Genomic DNA, 15,388 nt, shown 5'->3' on the forward strand with positions numbered 1-15,388 from the left:
TTTTAAGTTAAAATAACTTTTCCACAAACCTGCAGTATGCCGCAAACGACGAAACTGCATGAAATTGATCCTGGGAGACACCAGTCTTGTGGTGAGAGGGTCTAGCGGAGGCAAATTGGACGGAAACTTGGGATATGTAAAGCCATTCGATTGCGACAATGTGGGAATTGATCCGCGGTTCAGGCTTGTTCGACATGTAGCACACGCCAAAATCCTTCCACCGTTTCGAAATAATTTGTCGCCAGTAACACGGCAGCATTTGAGTCGGAGATTGGTTTCAAATCATTCCTGAACCAGATTCTAGCACACACATCACAAGCGCAACCGAAATCGTTTTCCACGAAACGTTTCTGGAACTCCCGATCAGCCCGATCGAAATTGGGTTTGTCTTGTGTTAAAAGCGAAGAAATATGTTCGCCATCATCATCGACAGCAGACACGTTTTCTTCAAAGTCACCACGCTCATCATCGACATCTGCTCTTGCGGACTGCATCACAACATTTTCACCGGCGTCGGAATCTTCATGATCAGAGTTTACGACCGTATCAGCACGGATTAAGTTGAATTCTACTCGAAGAAATTGTAACACGGGAAGATTAATCCTTATTGACAGACAGATATACATAATTGACAGATGCATTCGCATTTAAAATGACTGTACCAAGTACAATAAGACATTTAAAAACATAAAAGATGAAATGAAAAATTATTGCCAAGCGTACTATAAACAACAATAGCATAGTAATATAAAATTCAAGTAGCATGTGTTTAGGATATATTTGTACAAAACACACTATCCAAAAGTTTAAGTAAATCTTAACTTTATGTCATAAAAATCTATTTGTTAAAATTTTGCGATTCGCTGGAATCTAATATGTTATTGTTCCAAATATTAAATTCAAAATTCAATTGAATCAAATAATAAACAAGTAAAAGACACCGTAGATTTAATACGACCCAATAATTCATTAAATAAAAATAATATTTGAGAAGCTCCAACTATTTAATTCAAATTTAATCCAAATTTTTCCAAATTAATCCAAATTTAATTCAGAACAATTAAATAATATGTCCGAAAAATATATCGAAATTCAAACTCAAGACGAAATAGAAATTCGGTTCAAATCTTATCCATTAATACATGAATGCAAAATTCAAACACAATCGATTTGCAAATTTAATTCAACACCAAATCAAAGGACCAAATCTTACCGATTGTGTGATTTCAACTCTACTGGCAGGCTAATGTAACCTACCAAGTGAATGAATTCGGAACTATATTAACAAATTGAATATCTAAGAACTTTTGGGCTTTTGGGATTGGAATTATATTGTTCCATTTATCGTTTAGCGATTTATAAAAACCCAACAAACAATTCAGGCTAAATAAGCTAATAAGTAAACATTTGCAGTATATATTTCGAAGTACTTGAAGAACTTCAGCCGTTAAAAGTACTTACCATGTTGTCAATGCTACATTTATTGAAAATAATATATAAATAATGTGTAATAACAATGTAATACATTCGACGACAAGCAAAGAGAAATAGAGGTATTCGTAATAGAAAATAGGTAATAGAAAATATTCGTTGATAATTTCACATTTATAGATAAATCTGCTATATAAAATGATAAAATGCAAAATTTCTATACTGTCATCATAGAATTTGAAGATTAGTTCACATTATTGATATGTATTTACACATTTGCTGCTAATAATAACTTCCTACCTCGAGTTGAGGGCCCTTCGCCAGCGTCCCAACCGGTAGCCGACGACGTACTACCCTTGGCCGCTTTCAACTTGGCCCGATAACTCCGTGCCCGTTCAGCGTCCGTCCTTGGAAGCTTTGAGGGTGCGTCCGATTGTTGATCCCTTTCACGCTTCCTGGAATTGCGTTTATACTTCGCTGCCAAGTATTGCGACATCGCACTGTATTCACTAGTATCGAATAAACTTCTTCTAAGCACAACTAATGTTTCTCACTTCACCGATGTGATACGAGACACTAACTGTATATCGAAAAAATATGAAAATTGCATCACGTTAGCCATTGAAACTGATGTCTGTGCTAGAGAATGCATGCATATTGAATGCCAAGTTGAACCTGGTGAGAAAATGTTTATTTCAAGAATACCCTGTTTAGTAGGTGCTGGGATTAGAGATGATATTCGATTGAAAATTTACTCAAATGTTAGCAATTTTCATATTTATTTAAATACGGCGTTGTTCTGTTGCTCTCAAGCAATTATGAATTGCACTTTGCAGAAAATTCGTCTCAGCTCAAAATACTCCCATGTAATATGATAGTTATTATAAGAACCAATTTGTTTTCCACAATACGCCTATCCAATCACAATAAAGCTTATGATTTGTACTTTGAAAAACAGTTGTCTCGGCTCAATCTTCTCTCGTGTGAAATTCTGATTCTGAAAAGAACCCATTTGTTTTCAGTAATGCACCTTCCCAATCACAAGCAGCAACAAAACCGAAGCAGAATCTAGAAAAAATTTCATTTCATTGCTACCGACCCCAATGTCAGCCGCTCGATAAGTTACCGCTAAAACGCGACATACGCCATCATGCGAATCAATTTTCGCAGCATCTCCCTCCGAAGAGCGCTTGCGCTGCTGCCGACGCCAAGCGATTGTAATTTGCACTTTTAAGAAGTAAAAGAAGAAGAAGAAGAAGAGTCGCTGGTTATGTTCGAAAGCACTGGCATCGAACGAACGAAAGGCGGAGCAAACAAGCCGATGCCAAGCGATCATAATTTGCAATTTGATTTGTAAAAGAAGAAGAAGAAGAAGGAGAAGAAGAGGCCCTTGTTATGTACGAATGCATTGGCATCGAACGAAAGAAAGGCGGAGCAAGCAAGCCGATGCCAATGATACGGCGCTCAAAGGGGCGGGGCCTCGAAGTCCATGCAAACGTATTCTGACCAGCCGAAGTCTGATTTTCTCGGAAAATCGGCAGGACAATTTATTACTCGGAAAATCGGCAGGACAATTACATCGCAGCGCCGACCAGAAATCACCGGCGGTGAAAAGGCTGAGAAGAAACATCATCAAGGGCGTCTCATCAGTAGTAATAAACTACTACTACTACTTCTCGGAAATTCGGCAGGACAATTACATCGCAGCGCCGACCAGAAATCACCGACGGTGAAAAGGCTGAGAAGAAGGGCGTCTCATCGAAGGCGTCGAGTATCTTCGTGCGTGTCGAGCTGGCCAAGCCCGCCGTTTCGGAGGGTTCCAAAGTCGTCACCAAGTAAGTCAGCTCCTAATGAATGAACGAGGAAGTAGCTTCACTTAAAACGGCCCCTTTCAGGGCCACAGTCTCACTCAAAGAGGAGAGGAATTTTCGTACCGTGCACGCCGGAAATCAAAATTTTGTAATGAATTTCCACTACTGATGCACTGTCAGCCAATTAAGAATTTGCCGCTGGAACACGATAGAAGTCATCCATCCTAATACATTGTTTTGGAACGTCTCCATGCAAGGAGCGCATCGGCTGCTACAGCCAAAGAACTTTGCCCGTCACCAAGCGATTATGATTTGCATTTTTGCAGATTTTTGTCTCGGTTCAACCTTCTCCCGTGTAAAAAGATGATTTTGTTTCCAATGACGCGCCTTTCCAATAATAAACAGCAAGTACGCCGAAATCAGAATCTTGGGAAAATCTCATTTGACGCAACTCAATGATGTGAGACGTCATCATTGTTTAATTCCCGCACTTTTAATAGATAGCAGATTCCAACTTTCTACCGTCGCCAAGCGGTTATGATGTGCACTTTGAAGAAAATATTTTGGCTCTACCTCTCAATAGTACATTTGCCAAGAATTGATTTTGATCCACAATGCGCCTTTCTAATCAATCATAGCAAACAAACGATAGTCCGTATTTTGCGTAAAAATTTCACTTTTCTGCTAAATAGTCACTATTAAGAAAACATTTTCAGTGACGCCACTGGTATGCGGGAACCGTAATCGCTGCCATTTTTGCAATCAACTCTATCTTCTAATAAAATTTTGGTCCTGAGAAGAACCGGTTTTCTTTCCAAAATGCGCCACTAACAGTAACTAAACGATAGTCCGAAGATTGTTGCTTTTAGCGATGGCCTCTCAATGTTCCACTTTCTGCTGAGACTGCTCCTACGGGCGTCATCGTTGTGCCCGCTCTCCGAGAAAATTTAGTTGAACTGAGGATTGGAGTCGAGCCCGTAGGTTGCACGATTTTGATGTCTGTGCTTGCGATGCACATCGCGATTGGTTGGTTTACCGATTTTCAGTGCCTAGTAAAATTCAATTTTTCAATAGTTCAGCACTTTGAATGCATTTTTTCGATAGCTGAGCAAAATCTTAAAGAGTTCGTCGATCGATTAACACCAAAATCTTTAAAATCGGTTGAAAGACGGCTGAGTTATTAGCCCATACTTCCTGACCACTTTTCGTGACGGTCTCAAATTTGAAACTGCAGAATGACCCCCCAATGTTCCGGAAAGACGTAATCCTACGTCAAAAAACAGGCCCGGAGACTAATTTTTTATTCGTATTTACTTATTTTTGGGAAACTTAGTCTTAACTAGGGCGGCGAATCCTATTCCATTATTTCCAATAGACATCAGGCTATGGGCTCAGCAGTTATGGCCAAAATAAAAATTTTATATGCAAAATACATTTAAAAAACTCATTCATTTTACGGGCATTTCTCCTTAACCGATTTATTGCATCAAGTTGCTGCTCATTGTTTTGTATTGAAAATTACCATAAAAGTTATAGGCAGAATATTAGGTATTAAAAACTAACTCATTTTTCGAGCAACTTCAAAGAGAGTGTCATCGACAAACACAGATTGAAAATGTTTTCAAGTCACGCTGCTGAGAAATATTCCATAAAGGAGAGGCGGAGCAACTTCAATGTTCATAGAAATGAGCGTTCTCCAATTGCATTTATTTATCTTAAATCTTTCGATTAATATTTTTCATAACTCATGTTCAATTTCAAATCCGTGAATATAATTAAAACCTTGATATCCAAAACTCGCTAGCTCGGATGATGGATTTTTGAAACCCTTTGTAGGATTAATTACACATACATCGGAGTAAGCGACTCAATTGGTGTGTGAGTTAGGAGATGACGAGTTCTGCTTTAATCAGAGCAATTCAAAGTATCAAGTCGCCCAGTTAGTTTCCGGCGTAACCCACTTCTATCTATCATAAGTTTTTCATCATCTTCTTCTTCTTATTGGCATTACATCTCCACACTGGGACAGAGCTGCCTAGCTGCTTAGTGTTCATTTAGCACTTCCACAGTTATTAACTGCGAGGTTTCTAAGCCAGGTTACCATTTTTGCATTTGTATATCATGAGGCTAACACGATGATACTTTTATGCCCAGGGAAATCGAGTCAATTTCCAATCCGAAAATTGCCTTGACCGGCACCGGGAATCGAACCCAGCCACCCTCAGCATGGTCTTGCTTTGTATCCGTGCGTCTTACCGTACGGCTAAGGAGGAGTTTTTCATACGCAACCGAAAATAGGATTTGAGCTAATTTTGTCCGTAGTTTGAATTATCGTTAAACGAATAAATTTCATCAATAATGAGCGTTTGTGGTTTTAAGGGAAAGTTATCAGGTAATCCCATTTTCTACTCTTTTACTATTATCCGATGATGATGAAGAACGCCCAAATAATAATTTAAATAGGATGTAGTTTGTCACAAAAAACTTCTCCAAGATTTTATTGAAAATTGAGAGTGTTGATATGGGTCTATAATAGTTATCTAGTAAATTTGGATACCCAGAATTGAAAAATAGGTGTAACCTTGGATTTTTTCATGCAATCAGGATACTCTCCAGTTGCAATCATTTTATTGAAACATTGGCTCAAAATGTGGGAAAAGGACAAGAAGTTTGACTTCACTATGAGAGTCGGAATATTGTTCTTTATTTAACTTAACATATAGCAATTATGTTGATTATTCCATTCGGGGTACATGGTGATAAATATATTGATTCTCGACATTAAACAAAGGATCACCTCGTTCATAAAGAGGGATTTCGCCAGCCAGTTTAGCTCCCACATTGTAAAAAAAAATATTGAACAATTCACATTTTTTGTCATCTTCTACTATATATTGACCATTGCTTATTAGGGAAGCTTGAGTAGGCTTTCTATTTTTCCCTGTTAACATGTTTCCAGAGGTTATTATGTGTTGTATTATTTAGAATTTTCTCTTTGGTTTTTATTCTAAACTTGGTTTTTATTCTTTCAAAAATGGAAGCATTTAGGCCGCTTATTGATTATTTGTTTACAATTGAACTTCAAATATTTTTTTTTCAATTCTTTGCATTAAAACTGCCATAACATCATTCCATGAACGAATATGTACAATATGCAGTGATGACTCGATTTTTTGCATGTTCAAATTTTATCTGCCCTGATTTCGTCTACACCCGATTTTATGGCAGTTTTGATATGATTTCTTCATGATCCATTTTTGCAACATCAAACCATTCATTGCTTTATATTTGTTCTATTTGACCTCTCTAAAGAATTTTTCTTGACACATTTTAAAATGAGTGAGAAAGGCATCATCGCCGCTAAGTGGATTAATCTATTTTTTTTGAGAAGGCGCTTGCTCCGATTAAGGCAATGCTAGATGTTATCCCTTCTTTAAAACTAGGTGTTTGCCCGTGTTTGAATATGGCAATTGTGGATATGATTCATTCGTTAGGAGTAGACATTTTGCCTAAACTTGTCTAGTATGACTTAAAGAGATATTATCCAATTGTAGATATTATTTAATTTTTGAAATGAAGTCTGCGTCTGGGTTGAGGCGAATAAATATGATATCCATTCGTAAACAGTTTGTTTGGTATTAGACAAATATGAATGTATTTTTTTGATAAATAGTATAGTATCCTAGCGGTAAGATGCCCGGCTAAAAAGCAATACCATGCTGAGGGTGGCTAGGTTCGATTCCCGGTGCCGGACTAGGTAATTTTCGGTTTGGAAAATGTCTCGACTTCCCTGGTCATAAAAGTATCATCGTGTAAGCCTCATGCATGATATACGAATGCAAAAATGGTAATATGGCTTAGAAACCTCGCAGTTAATAACTGTGGAAGAGCTTGATGAGCTGCGAGGCGGCAATGTCCCAGTGGGGAATGTAATGCCAATGAAGAAGAAGATAGCGTCTGCTTTAGGCTCAAAGAGCTCCGTTTTGTATAGTCTGCTGGGCTTACACTACGCACTTGAGCACATTGCATCCATACCCCAAACTAATTCGTCTTTACTCACAGTCTAGCTTCTCCGGATGCTGTTCCATAAATGGAACCGATTAAACATTCGACGTATCTTTGAATAGGGATACGGAACGCTTTGAGTGCTTTTTAAAAACGGGTTTTCACCATGGCACCATAAAAACGCGGACTCTCTGGCTAAGGTCGGTGCTGTGGAAGCAGATATTTATAATCGGAAAATTACCTTCGATGATTTTTGCAGTTTGTCTAGTTCATCAGTAAATCTTGATCAGCTGGCAACAGAAATGGACAAAAGGAGAGGTGGGTAGATTACTGTATACCAGAGGTATCGAAGCGTCCATGGCTCAAAAAATTTGATATGTGTTACTTTTTGCGAATCATGTGTTGTCTAATATCCAATCGCTATGCTTTTTTTTCTTCTTTATTAAAGAGGCTTTCAGCTCTTGGCTGGTTGACCTCTGGGATCACTATGCTTTGTATGCATGTCTTTTCAGAGTGGGGCTGCTGGAAGACGATCCTTGTATTTGCGACACAGATTCAAGATATCGGCTCTGTCATGTGGGCGTTTGATAAACATCGTGACCCAGACCAGCACTAACTGAATTTCTCCGGGTCCGAGGAATATAACGAAAGCTTATTTATTAGAGAAGTGTTCGGATCTTGATCTCGAATAAATGTTCCTTATCAACCAATTGCTGATATTAGACGATGATCGGCGTAAGCCAATTATTATTTTTCCCTATCGAAGCTCTTCACGAATGTTTTGCTCGTTTTAACCATTCCAATGTCTGTCGTTAACCTTTCCGTACCTGGTGTGTGTTTCAAGGGGTTTCGAATATTAAATCAGCTGTCAAATGCGCAATTCATTACTGAATCGGTCCCAATAACCCGTATTCCCTCCAGATGTAACGATTTTTCAATCAATCTATAGTTTGGTTGCAGAATCCTTCGAAGTCTCCTGCCCCCGAAAAATGTGCCCCTTCCAAAATCAAGTCTCAACGAGTCGTGTGACAGCTGAAACAAGCATGATTTGGCTAAATATTAGACCTCTTCATGTTTTCAAAAAGTATCAAAAATTCAACCGGTCAGCCTAGAATCACAATTCTCATGCTAAAATAAGTCTCCTGTCAAATTTTCAGCTAATTCGGATAAAATTTCGAGGTGGCTCAAGTCGATTTAGTGTTTTTGGGCTATTTTCAATTTTGGAAAAAATCTAACAAGAGATATAGACGTCGAAAACTATCGCAACAACCTCTATACGGAAGCTTTTGGTGTGCTCTACAAGTCTTGTGAACATTGCGATTCGTTCTGTTAACGTTTTGTCTATGTTAAAGTGATTTTCAAGCATTTAAGTGCATAAAAATACTGTTTCCCTCAAAAGACATTGTTCTACAAAATTCTTGAGTTTATGACAAATGATTGTTAATTTATAATATTATTATTCCTCTTTTTTCCCTGGAAATTTGAGAAATATAATTGTCCATGTGCGATTTACCGTTAAATTCTTAAAAATGAGAAGCTGAACATTTGTCATAAATTTGCACGTTAGGATTTCTTCAAGCATTGAATTTTTGATACTTTTTGAAAACATGAAGAGGTCTACTAAATATAGATGAAAATGTGGTTTATACGGTTCCAAGGCCATTTCGAATCATTCTTGTCGTATTGACAGGACTCGGAGAGTCTATGTTATGAACATTTACTCAGTTGGTTCCGAACTATTTCAGTGACAAGCTTAATGTGTTCACACAGTAAAGATAAAAATGAGAGTTTACGGTTCCAACGCCACTCCGGATCTCTAGGGTCATACTGGCAAGGATCCAGGGAACCAATGAGTTTAAGTTTTTCAAAATTGATTTTAAACGGTTAACGGTTCTTCTTTCTTTCTTTCTTCTTCTTATTGGCATTACATCCCCCCATTGGGACAGAGCCGCCTCGCAGCTTAGTGTTCATTAAGCACTTCCACATTTTTTTTCCTTTATTTATTTGGTAGGCACTCTGTGTTACTTAACCGCTACTGTGCTGAGATCTACTGTGGTATTCTGCAGCCAGAATCCACACAGAATCTATTTTTAGATTTTTCCATTATCCATTGTTGTTGTCGTTGCTGGTCCATCTCATCGTGAGTCCATTGTGTTCGTTTTGTCCATGTCGTGTATCCAATGATCGTTGCATTGTCCGGTTGCCATTTATCCGGGTAACGTTGGAGGAATGCCTCCGAGAAGAACAAGTTGTCAGTCGTCATCAGGCAGCCGTGACGGTGAAGCGTGCACCCCAATACGCCACCGCATAGGCTACGCATCCGGCGACTGACGAGGGTTTTGGTGGAGGGGCTGGGAATCGAACCCATGATCATTCGCTTGAAAGGCGAACGTGTAGCCAACTACGCTACGGGGCCCCCCTATAACTTCCACAGTTATTAACTGCGAGGTTTCTAAGCCAGGTTACCATTTTTGCATTCGTATATCATGAGGCTAGCACGATGATACTATTATGCCCAGGGAAGTCGAGACAATTTCCAATCCGAAAATTGCCTAGACCGGCACCGGGAATTGAACCCAGCCACCCTCAGCATGGTCTTGCTTTGTAGGCGCGCGCCTTACCGCACGGCTAAGGAGGGCCCTAACTAACGGTTAACGGTTAACCTTACAATAACCGGTGAGGCATTATGTTGCTGTACAAGTTTGAGAATCTATGTTATTTGGTTGAAGGCCATTAAGTCGAATGAATAAGTCGTTTCGTTGAATTACATTCGGTAAAATGGGCATTTTCCCGACGAAAGTTTGGTCGAAATCTGAAACATTTGATTAAAAATTAGTTTTATACTGATCTAATTTTAGATGAAAGACATCTGCTATTTATCATTTCACATTTAAGCCTCAAAGTCTACTTAGTTGTACCAATGTCGCAGATCTCATTACAGAAGAAACGTGTGAACGGTCGAGAGAGAAGACATCAAATATGAAATGAAATAAATCTAGTCCAATATGTCCTATAGAAATTAAGAATAATGTCCAAAAAATACGTTCTAGTGGGTTAATATGTATTCAAAGAATAATTAAATAAGTAAGTCTAAATTATACAGTTTGAATAAGGCTGAGGCTACGTCTGAAATTTTTAAAACAAACGCTCCTTCGCCCAAATTCCACTTCACGATTCACTCTGCTGCAATTCACTATCGATCAAATGTCTTTTCGACTAAACATACTTTCGATGAAATGTCGTTCGGCCATACACGATTCGAGATAATGCCATTCGACGAAATATCCCAAATCCCAATTTTAAAAACGCGGATCTCGGCCAGTATGGTGTGTAACCGATTGGCCTTGGAGTCGTAAGAACAAAATGTTCATAAACGTTTCGTAAAATCATGAGAACATGATTTGCCTAGAGCTTTGACTCAACCTAGGAAATGTCTAATGACAAAGTGACAAAAAATCGTCACACATTTTTTTAAATTCTGTACTAGCTGTATTTGGAAATCTGGAATAGTTCTGGAAACAAACTTTGGATTAATTAAGAACCGGTTGCATTTGAAAACATAGAAAAAAACAGATTAACCCACCTAGCGGCGTTGCTGCCTTTCTCGTGCATCGTAAAATGTATTGAAAAACCCAGAATAATCCACCTAGCGTTGGTGGTGCCTCTCTCGCATTTAGTTAAGACACCAACCTTATATGGGGTTTATATGGTCCGATGTACCATTTTCTTCATAACTTTTAAACGCAATGACCGATCGTTGAATTTCAGGAAAAAACAATGATTTTTCATTAATTCCGAAATGCAAAGTCTGATCGGGCCAATTTTTAATAGCAAACAATGGGACCGCATTATCCGTCGAATGCAACTTGTTGCGAGTAAATCGAGTAATGCTAAGTTCCAAAAAGTGTGTCTACAAAATTTGTACAAAATACACATACAGACATTACCTCGGATCGTCGAGCTGAGTCGATCGGTATATAACACCATGGGTCTCCGGGCCTTCTATCAAAAGTTCATTTTTGGAGTAATCGTATAGCCTTTCGGTACAACTTTGTTTTATGAGAAAGGCAATAAAGACATTGCAAATCCAACCAAATAATCAGTCAAGAATTGCTTTGACAGCTGTTTTGACCTTTCCAACCTCTTAAAAACAGCCCAAGTAACAAATATTGCTTTAAGGCACATCTGAAGTAGAGTGTAAGTGCCACTTGATAAAACCAGAAATAAATCTAAAACTCTTTTAACACCTTGATAAACTAAGCATAAATCATCTATAAGCTCAATTTGGCCCACTCTTAAAGAAGTTGTGAAGAAATAGGATAAGAATATCTTAAAACTATTCAGATCTAAGAAAAACGTTTTTCTCGTGGTTTTCTAATCCTCCATAAAACTATTTCAAAGTCATTTTTACCACAAACTATTTTACAATACTCTTATTTGAGAATGCTTCAGACCTAATTATGTTTATTAATAAAAATAAAAAGGAGAATTATAGAGAATAATAAAATGTAAATATTTTACGCAAAATTCGTGTCGCCATGTCTCTAAAAACCAATAATACATTTCATATGTTTGCAAATTTCATTTTTAAAATACAAAGAAAAAACTTTCGCTTTAAAATTTACTGTCGATTTTTACGAAAAACCATGAAAAATCGACTAGCGCTTTGAAAATATAGCGGATTAATGATTGTTCAAATATTACAATAATCAAAGCGCTCTTGTATTCTAACACAAAAAATGTTCACATATAGTAAATTTATGAAAGAGCTGTTGATTTTCCGTCAAGCGAAATAGCAAAATCACCATTTTTATTATTTCACTTTGAATAAAACCATTACAAATTAATCCAGTTTAGAATAAAACAATTTTCTCTTGAAAAAAAACTGTGTTAAAATCGTTATATCTAGTTTAAACCCATTACCAGTTCCGTTGCCTCTATGGCACTCTTGAATAAGAGTGGGGTATCTGTGAATATTTTTACAGCTGTTTGTTTTGGTCTTGCGGGCAGCAGGGACTATGTCCAAGGGCTTGACGATCCCTCTTCAGGCCATCTGCGAGTTGTGGGGCTTGCCTAGGATGTGGTGGGGTTTGACAGTGGGCCCTGTTCAGTGTTGGTTTAATCACTCATAAATCTCAATCAACGAGCGCTCCCGTGCGAACGAAATCGTCTGCGATTTTAAAGGAATGCATCACGCTTGAATTTTTCATGGCAAAACGCATAATTTCACTCATTTGCCAAAAAATCATTTTGGTTTAAAAAAGCATTTGAAATCAATTTGGGGGCAATTTATTGCATATACATAAAAGAGTGTCTAATATTTTATGCGACAAACGTCAATTCATTGTTTTTAACGAAGGAGAACAAAAGAAAACCTACGATGATTCAAATGGATGATTCAACTCATCCATGAGTTTTTAGGTGCTGAGTTGGGTGCGTTTCAACTCACGCTTGATTTGAATCATCCAAGAGTTTTGAGATTTTGAGTTTTTACCAACACTGTTAAAGGGCCCCTGTTAAACCTCTATAAAAAGCTGCATGTATCCGCAAGTAGGCCCCACCAAAGCGACCGTGTGCCGCTCAAAGCGCACAAGCCCAAGTCCTGGTGTTAGGTGGGACGCTAAACAGCCCTGACACGACGGCCCTCCGACGAGACAGGAGGTTTGCGCTGGCCCAATAAGCCGCCTAGAAAACCAATCATTACGAACAATATAAGAGATAATGCGACTCGATATAATCGGCAAAGACCTAGGCGACGTATACAGTATCACGATTGGAAGCTTGGAACATGGAATTGCAAGTCGCTAGGTTTCGCAGGTTGCGACAGGATGATCTACGATGAATTACATCCCCGCAACTTCGACGTCGTGGCGCTGCAGGAGATTTGCTGGACAGGACAGAAAGTGTGGAAAAGCGGGCATCGAGCGGCTACCTTCTACCAAAGCTGTGGCACCACCAACGAGCTGGGAACCGGCTTCATAGTGCTGGGTAAGATGCGCCAACGCGTGATTGGGTGGCAGCCAATCAACGCAAGGATGTGCAAGCTGAGGATTAAAGGCCGTTTTTTCAACTATAGCATCATCAACGTGCACTGCCCACACGAAGGGAGACCCGACGACGAGAAAGAAGCGTTCTACGCACAGCTGGAGCAGACATACGATGGATGCCCACTGCGGGACGTTAAAATCGTCATCGGTGATATGAACGCACAGGTAGGAAGGGAGGAAACGTATAGACCGGTCATCGGACCGGATAGTCTGCACACCGTATCGAATGACAACGGCCAACGATGCATAAACTTCGCAGCCTCCCGCGGAATGGTAGTCCGAAGCACCTTCTTTCCCCGAAAAAATATCCACAAGGCCACATGGAGATCACCTAACCAAGAAACGGAAAACCAAATCGACCACGTTCTAATTGACGGTAAATTCTTCTCCGACATCACGAACGTACGCACTTACCGCAGTGCGAATATTGAATCCGACCACTACCTCGTTGCAGTATGCCTGCGCTCAAAACTCTCGACGGTGTACAACACGCGTCGAAGTCGGACGCCGCGGCTTAACATTGGGCGGCTACAAGATGGTAGACTAGCCCAAGAATACGCGCAGCAGCTGGAAGTGGCACTTCCAATGGAAGAGCAGCTAGGCGCTCCACATAGGAGTACGCAGTGTAAAAGCGTGGCCAAAAGTATGTCAATCATTTAATCGTCTGTAAGTGCGTTCAATAGAAACAGTAAGGTATATTTTTTGTTTTTATGTTGTTCACATTCATCTAGCAGTGAAGTATGACCACTGGCGGGGTCAGTTATTGTTTTTTGATAGAGCATCACTTGGCGCAAGAACGCTGTCTTTGAGAACTACAGCGTGCTTGCAACGAGTGCTGCCCACATCTGGCTCCGTCAGTGAGTATGATCTTCCTTATGCTAATCTTTATTCTTTGATTATTACTCACTAAATTTTCCGAAAAGATGTACTTTGTTTATTTACTTCAACCATATAAATTTGTCATCGAATCATGTTAAAGTCCCTGTATAATGTTTTGTAATATCAAATGGAGCCAATCTAATAAATACGAAATGCAAATCAACCGCTATGTTTCTGAATAATATTAACATCAGAAAACTGCGTACGCTTTTATGGATCGGTGGTTTCATCAAAGTTCACTCTTCTTTGGAAGCGAAACATAATTTATGTGAGGTTTAGCACTCAAAACCATGATTTTTTCTAGCATTTCTAACCAATCTCCACTATATTAAAATTAAAATAAGTCACGATTGCGTGAGTTTGCGTGAAATGTTTTTTATGGAGCTTATTCAGGAAACTCCAATTTTTCCAACGCTGAAAATTTTGTTGCTTGGACTGGTTTGGAACATAATCAAAAGTTTTATTTTGTAAAACATATTATTGTGAAAAGGTAGAAAAAAGTTAGCAATTGATATAATGATTATGGATCACCTGAAAATGGTTTCAGATCGAATCATACTTGAAAAAGTTTTAAATACCCTTATTATTGATACCTGTATTGCTTTTCATCTTGAAATTAATTAAAAATCAAGAAAAACATGATAAAACGTGAACATTTTTAATGCACAATTGCGATAAAACTGGCATTGCAATTATGGTGAAGTTTTGACACCCAGCATCGCTTACAGGAAAACAATATTGATTCAAAAATCTCATGGCAAATTAGTATCACTATTTGAGAATTCAAAAACGATAAGTAATATGGACATATCTGAAATTTTTGTTTTTGACTTTTGGCCAGGATTTGGGCTGAAATACTCCTCAGTGCGCTCGTCTCTTGAAGATGGCTGGAGAGATATTCGATCCGCCATTGGTAGCACCGCAACCGCTGCACTTGGCACGGTGCCCCCGGATCAGAGAAACGACTGGTATGACGGCGAATGTGAGCAGTTAGTGGAAGAGAAGAATGCAGCATGGGCGAGATTGCTGCAACACCGCACGAGGGCGAACGAGGCACGATATAAACAGGCGCGGAACAGACAAAACTTGATTTTCCGGAGGAAAAAGCGCCAGCAGGAAGATCGAGACCGTGAAGAAACGGAGCAACTGTACCGCGCTAATAACACACGAAAGTTCTATGAGAAGTTAAACCGTTCACGTAAGGGCCACGTGCCA

The 15,388-nt window shown here is 39.0% G+C and overlaps 2 protein-coding genes across 7 annotated transcripts in view; one reads left to right on the forward strand and one right to left on the reverse strand.

Annotated features, from left to right (window-relative positions):
- LOC134223077 (ensconsin) overlaps positions 1 to 15,388 on the reverse strand; it is a 348,052-nt gene that overhangs the window by 164,120 nt on the left and 168,544 nt on the right. The window lies entirely within an intron of this gene.
- The window catches only part of LOC134223079 (phospholipase A1), a 178,569-nt gene that overhangs the window by 86,262 nt on the left and 76,919 nt on the right, over positions 1 to 15,388 (forward strand). The window lies entirely within an intron of this gene.

This window comes from Armigeres subalbatus, chromosome 3 (assembly GCF_024139115.2).
Source record: "Armigeres subalbatus isolate Guangzhou_Male chromosome 3, GZ_Asu_2, whole genome shotgun sequence".
Classification (NCBI taxonomy): Eukaryota; Metazoa; Arthropoda; class Insecta; order Diptera; family Culicidae; genus Armigeres; species Armigeres subalbatus.